Source organism: Bufo bufo, chromosome 2 (assembly GCF_905171765.1).
Source record: "Bufo bufo chromosome 2, aBufBuf1.1, whole genome shotgun sequence".
In the NCBI taxonomy this organism is placed as follows: domain Eukaryota; kingdom Metazoa; phylum Chordata; class Amphibia; order Anura; family Bufonidae; genus Bufo; species Bufo bufo.
Window position 1 is genome coordinate 380,697,706 of NC_053390.1, and position 6,799 is coordinate 380,704,504.

At 45.8% G+C, this 6,799-nt stretch overlaps 1 protein-coding gene across 2 annotated transcripts in view; it reads right to left on the reverse strand.

The window, feature by feature from the left end:
- The window catches only part of IFT74 (intraflagellar transport 74), a 125,540-nt gene that overhangs the window by 62,252 nt on the left and 56,489 nt on the right, over positions 1-6,799 (reverse strand). The gene's annotated exons all lie outside the window — the stretch shown is intronic.

Below are 6,799 nucleotides of genomic sequence, written 5' to 3' on the forward strand. Positions count from 1 at the left end.
GTATTTTCTCCGGCCAAAAAACGTTCCGTTCCGGAACTGAAGACATCCTGATGCATCCTGAACGGATTTCTCTCCATTCAGAATGCATTAGGATAATCCTGATCAGGATTCTTCCGGCATAGAGCCCCGACGACGGAACTCTATGCCGGAAGACAAGAACGCAAGTGTGAAAGAGCCTTTACCAAAAATTTGTAAAAAATTGCAAATTTCCAAGTTTAAATTTCTCTACTTTTATAATACATAGTAATACCTCCAAAAATAGTTATTACTTTACATTCCCCATATGTCTACTTCATGTTTGGATCAATTTGGGAATGATATTTTATTTTTGGGGGATGTTACAAGGCTTAGAAGTTTAGAAGAAAATCTTGAAATTTTTCAGAAATTTTCAAAAACCCACTTTTTAGGGACCAGTTCAGGTCTGAAGTCACTTTGTGAGGCTTACATAACAGAAACCACCCAAAAATGACCCCATTCTAGAAACTACACCCCTCAAGGTATTAAAAACTGATTTTACAAACTCTGTTAACCCTTTAGGTGTTGCACAAGAGTTATTGGCAAATGGAGATGAAATTTGAGAATTTACATTTTTTGGCAAATTTTCCATTTTAATCAGTTTTTTTCCAGTAACAAAGCAAGGGTTAACAGCCAAACAAAATGCTATATTTATTGCCCCGATTCTGTAGTTTGCAGAAACACCCCATATGTGGCCGTAAACTACTGTACGGGCACACAGTAGGGCGTAGAGGGAAAGGTGCGCCGTATGGTTTTTGGAAGGCAGATTTTGCTGGACTGGTTTTTTGACACCATGTCCCATTTGAAGCCCCCCTGATGCACCCCTAGAGTAGAAACTCCATAAAAGTGACCCCATCTAAGAAACTACACCCTCAAGGTATTCAAAACTGATTTTACAAACTTTGCACAAGATTTAATGGAAAATAGAGATACAATTTCAAAATTTCACTTTTTTGGCAGATTTTCCATTTTAATATTTTTTTTCCAGTTACAAAGCAAGCTTTAACAGCCAAACAAAACTCATTATTTATGGCCCTGATTCTGTAGTTTATAGAAACACCCCATATGTGGTCGTAAACTGCTGTACGGGTACACGGCAGGGCGCAGAAGGAAAGGAATGCCATACGGTTTTTGGAAGGCCGATTTTGCTAGACTGTTTTTTTGGACACAATGTCCCATTTGAAGCCCCCCTGATGCACCCCTAGAGTAGAAACTCCAAAAAAGTGACCCCATTTTAGAAACTGCGGGATAGGGTGGAAGTTTTGTTGGTACTAGTTTAGGGTACATATGAATTTTGGTTGCTCTATATTACACTTTTTGTGAGGCAAGGTAACAAGAAATAGCTTTTTTGGCACCTTTTTTTATTTGTTATTTACAACATTCATCTGACAGGTTAGATCATGTGGTATTTTTATAGAGCAGGTTGTCACGGACGCAGCGATACCTAATATGTATACAATTTTTTTATTTATGTAAGTTTTACACAATGATTTCATTTTTGAAACAAAAAAAAAATCATGTTTTAGTGTCTCCATAGTCTGAGAGCCATAGTTTTTTCAGTTTTTGGGCAATTATCTTAGGTAGGGTCTCATTTTTTGTGGGATGAGATGACACTTTTTGATCGCTTGCTATTACACTTTTTGTGACGTAAGATGACAAAAAATGGCTTTTTTTACACCGTTATTTTTATTTTTTTACGGTGTTTACCTGAGGGGTTAGGTCATGTGATATTTTTATAGAGCCGGTCGATACGGACGCGGAGATACCTAATATGTATACTTTTTTTTTATTTATGTAAGTTTTACACAATGATTTCATTTTTGAAACAAAAAAAATCATGTTTTAGTGTTTCCATAGTCTAAGAGCCATAGTTTTTTCAGTTTTTGGGCGATTATCTTGGGTAGGGTATGATTTTTGCGGGATGAGATGACGGTTTGATTGGTACTATTTTGGCGTACATGCGACTTTTTTGATCACTTTTATTACCTTTTCTGGTAAGGTGGGCAAAATTTCAATTTCCTCATAGTTTTTATTTTTTAATGTGTTCACTGTGCGGGGAAAGTAACATGACCATTTTATAGATCAGGTCGTTATGGACGCGGCGATACCTAATATGTGTAGTGTATTTTTTTTATTCAGTGATAAATGTTTTTTTTTTTTATCTTAACTTTTTTCACTTTTTTTTTTACATTTTTTTGACCCAGACCCACTTGGTTCTTGAAGAGCCAGTGGGTCTGATGTCTGTATAATACAGTACAGTACACTATATAGGGTATTGTACTGTATTTTACTTACACTTTGTCTGAACAGATCTATGCCTTTAGCACAGATCTGTTCAGCACCATGGACAGCAGGATGCCTGAGAAGGCGTCCTGTTGCCATAGGAACCTTCCCCGTCTGCTCAGTTGTGGCCACAACTTCGCAGACGGGGAAGGGTAAGGAGGGGGGCTCCCTCCCTCTGTCACCCCATCCTGTCGGGGGCTTCAAAGGCACAGCAGCCCCGCGATGGGAGGGAGAGGGAGGGAGCTCCCGACTGTTAACCTCTGCTATTCCATACCGCGGTCCGTACGGACCATCGCATCACAGCCGTCAGCCGTTTATACTAAAGTGTCAGCAATGTGCCTACTGAACACCAATGATTATTCAAGAGGAGGTGGGCGGGGGATCGCGATCCCGCCTGCCGCACCGCCTGCAACACCCCCCCTGCACCACCCGCCGCCATAAAATCATTCAGGGGTGCAGGGGGGGGGGGGGGGGTGAAAAAAACTTTATATGGGGCATTTTAAAGTTTGATCCCCGCGGTCAGGGTCTGCGGGGATCAGGGTCGTCAGAAAGCGCAGCAAACCGCAGGACTGAAATGACCACATGACATGACCCCCCCCCCGGCGTTGTGACAGGATGCCGGCTGAATGATTTCAGCCGGCATCCTGTTCGGATTAACCCCCGCAGCGCCGCAATCTAATTTTAAACTCATGGCGTACGTCATGGGTCCTTAAGGACACGGGAAACATGCCGTACCGGTACGTCATGCGTCCCTAAGGGGTTAAGCCACATTCTTATCAGGAAGATAAGAACTGAGATATAATGAGTGTTTATAATGTCAGAGAGCAGAGAACGCGCCCGTCAGCTACCCATCTGACGGAAAAGACAGAAAATCCACAGGCTGCCACTACAGCATCTCAGCTCTGTACACAAAAAAGGATTCCATATTTTTAATAAAGACCAATTGAAAAAAATGATTTTTAGCTCAAAATAAGTACAATGCAATAATTAAAAAAAATTGCCCCCCAAAGGTGTACATAGCCTTTAAAAGCAGCGGTTCTCAACCTAGGGGTCGCGACCCCTTTGGGGGTCGATTGGCCCTTTCCGGGGGGTCGCCTGAGGCTTCCTATTGTGGGTCCAGGCCCGTCGCTAACAGACAGGCAAAACAAGCAATTGCTTGGGGCCCCGAGCTGGTTGGGGCCCCGAGCTGGCCCGGGGCCAAGCAGAGCCGGCTCTTGTTTTGCGGCTGAGTAACTCAGAAGATCCGATGGTATATTCTAACCCCCAGGCGTTCCCATGGTGACGGGGACGCTTGCCTGGGGGTTAGAATATACCATCGGATCTGAGTTTTACGAGCTCAGTGAGATCGTAAAAACTTAAATCCGATGGTATATTCTAACCCCCAGGCGTTCCCATGGTGACAGGGACGCTTGCCTGGGGGTTAGAATATACAGGGCCACACCGCTCACAGCAGTATATTTATAAACTAATCAGTAACTACTTTAACTTTAATCATTGCTCATTGCTGAGCTCTTTACTTGGATTATAATTTATTTGGATATGGGATATCTTACTTTGTCTTAGCTCCGGTAATAGCAGGCAGTGCGGGGGGCGGCGCTCCTCCCACTAGGCGGCACAGGCGCGTAACCTCAGTGAGTGAGCGCCGCCCCCCGCACTGCCTGCTATTACTGGAGCTAAGACAAAGTAAGATATCCCATATCCAAACAAATTATAATCCAAGTCTTTTTATCTTCCTGTCTTCGCTTTCTTTCTCCAGCAGGAGACGGATCATCACGAGTGACGTCACCGCCTCCTGCTTGAGAAAGCGTCGGCCGGCAGTCTTTACAGCGCACTAGGCTGAATGCTAGTGCGCATGTTCAGGACCTCCGGCCGCTCTCTGCAGTGTACAGGCTTCTATGTGAAGCCTGTACTGACTACTGCACAGCGCGATGTAAGCACTGTGCAGGAGTGACAGCATAGCGATCAGCCACAGAGGCTGATTGCTATGCTGAGGATCTCACTTGGGGCACTCACCGGCAAATTAGGATGGTGGAGGGTGGGGCAGCACGGTGGAATTGTGGATGGCACTCTGGGGCAATGAGAATGGCACATAGGGGCACTGGATTTCACTGGGGCACAGTGGATGACACATAGGGGCAATCGATGGCACAAGGGGGCAATTGATGGCAAAAAAGGGTGCACTGCATGGCATAGTGGGGGTACTTGATGGCACAAGGGGGCACTGGATGGCACTGGCTGATAAATGGGCATTGGATGGCACTAGGGGCACTTGATGCCACTGTTATGGGGCAACGTGGACGTCACTGTTATGGGGGGGCAACGTGGACGTCACTGTTATGGGGGGGCAACGTGGACGTCACTGTTATGGGGGGGCAACGTGGACGTCACTGTTATGGGGGGGGCAACGTGGACGTCACTGTTATGGGGGGGCAACGTGGACGTCACTGTTATGGGGGCAACGTGGACGTCACTGTTATGGGGGCAACGTGGACGTCACTGTTATGGGGGCAACGTGGACGTCACTGTTATGGGGGCAACGTGGACGTCACTGTTGTGGGGGCAACGTGGACGTCACTGTTGTGGGGGCAACGTGGACGTCACTGTTGTGGGGGCAACGTGGACGACACTGTTGTGGGGGCAACGTGGACGTCACTGTTATGGGGGCAACGTGGACGTCACTGTTATGGGGGCAACGTGGACGTCACTGTTATGGGGGCAGCGTGGACGTCACTGTTATGGGGGCAGCGTGGACGTCACTGTTATGGGGGCAGCGTGGACGTCACTGTTATGGGGGCAGCGTGGACGTCACTGTTATGGGGGCAGCGTGGACGTCACTGTTATGGGGGCAGCGTGGACATCACTGTTATGGGCGCTGAGTATAAGTGATAGGGCTCGTGCACAGAACCGTATCTGTTCTGCGGTCTGCAAGTTGCGGATCCACTAAATAAGGTTACTGTCCGTGTGCGATTCACTTTTTTGCAGTCCCATTGAGTTCTATGGATTTTAGATCTGCATTATGAGGACCAGAATAGGACATGTTCTATCTTTTGCATAACTGACATACGGATGTGGAAAGCACAGGGATGTCCTCAGTGTGTTTTTTACATCCGTATGTCAGTTCCAGTAAAGACAGAACATGTCCTATTCTGGTCCTCAAAATGAGGACCTCAAATCCCTGGCACTTAATGAAACTGCAAAAAATGTGGATCGCAAAATCGATACGGTCATGTGCACACTCTGGAGATAGTGAGGGTCCAACTGTGGACTGTCAGTGATGGGATTAGATACACCGCTCAGCAGGCTGTATCACACAGGATAGGATTAGATACAGATGTGTTAGGATGCGCTTGCTGATTCAAGCTGTTTTTCACACTCTGGAAATGGTGAGGGAAGAGCCTTCAGACGGTCAGTGATGAGATTAGATACACAGCTCAGCAGGCTGTATCACACAGGATAGGATTAGATACAGATGTGAGGGCAGAGCCTGTGGACGTCAGTGATGGGATTTAGATACACTGCTCAGCAGGCTGTATCACACAGGATAGGATTAGATACAGATGTGAGGGCAGAGCCTGTGGACGTCAGTGATGGGATTTAGATACACAGCTCAGCAGGCTGTATCACACAGGATAGGATTAGATACAGATGTGAGGGCAGAGCCTGTGGACTGTCAGTGATGGGATTTAGATACACAGCTCAGCAGGCTGTATCACACAGGATAGGATTAGATACACATGTGAGGGCAGAGCCTGTGGACGTCAGTGATGGGATTTAGATACACAGCTCAGCAGGCTGTATCACACAGGATAGGATTAGATACACATGTGAGGGCAGAGCCTGTGGACGTCAGTGATGGGATTTAGATACAAAGCTCATCAGGCTGTATCACACAGGATAGGATTAGATACACATGTGAGGGCAGAGCCTGTGGACAGTCAGTAATGGGATTTAGACACTGAGTGAGAAGTAGATTCCTGTCTGGGTGTAGAAACACACAGGAGTTATAGATGGAGTAGCTGCTGCAGGCAGAGCAGAGTGGGGGGCGTGGCCAACCTGTGACTCATCTCTGTGCAGTGCAGCCAGGCTTGTGTATCAATAAAGTTATGTATTCAACAAAACAAGAAGGGGAGAAAGTAATCAGATCTGCCAGGATAATGTGATGTTTTCCAGGGGGAAAGGAAAGCTCAGACATAAAAAAACACATATTGGGGGCATATGTATGCATGGTGAGAGTTGTTAGGAGTACATTAAAAAAAAATTGATTTTAGGACCGGACAACCTCTTTAAGTATGCAAGTAACTGATACAGTGTGGGCGGCTTACCAAATGTACTAACTGATATTAGCGATACCCGTAACTACCAGATTCCTGATCTCACTTATCAGATACAGTTGGTTGTTGACCTCTCTTTTTATTAATCGTGTGAAATCTCCCCAATATTCTCTTTCCCATTCTCTAACATACATAGGTAATGCAACAGTAACTAAATAGTTTCTAGGGAA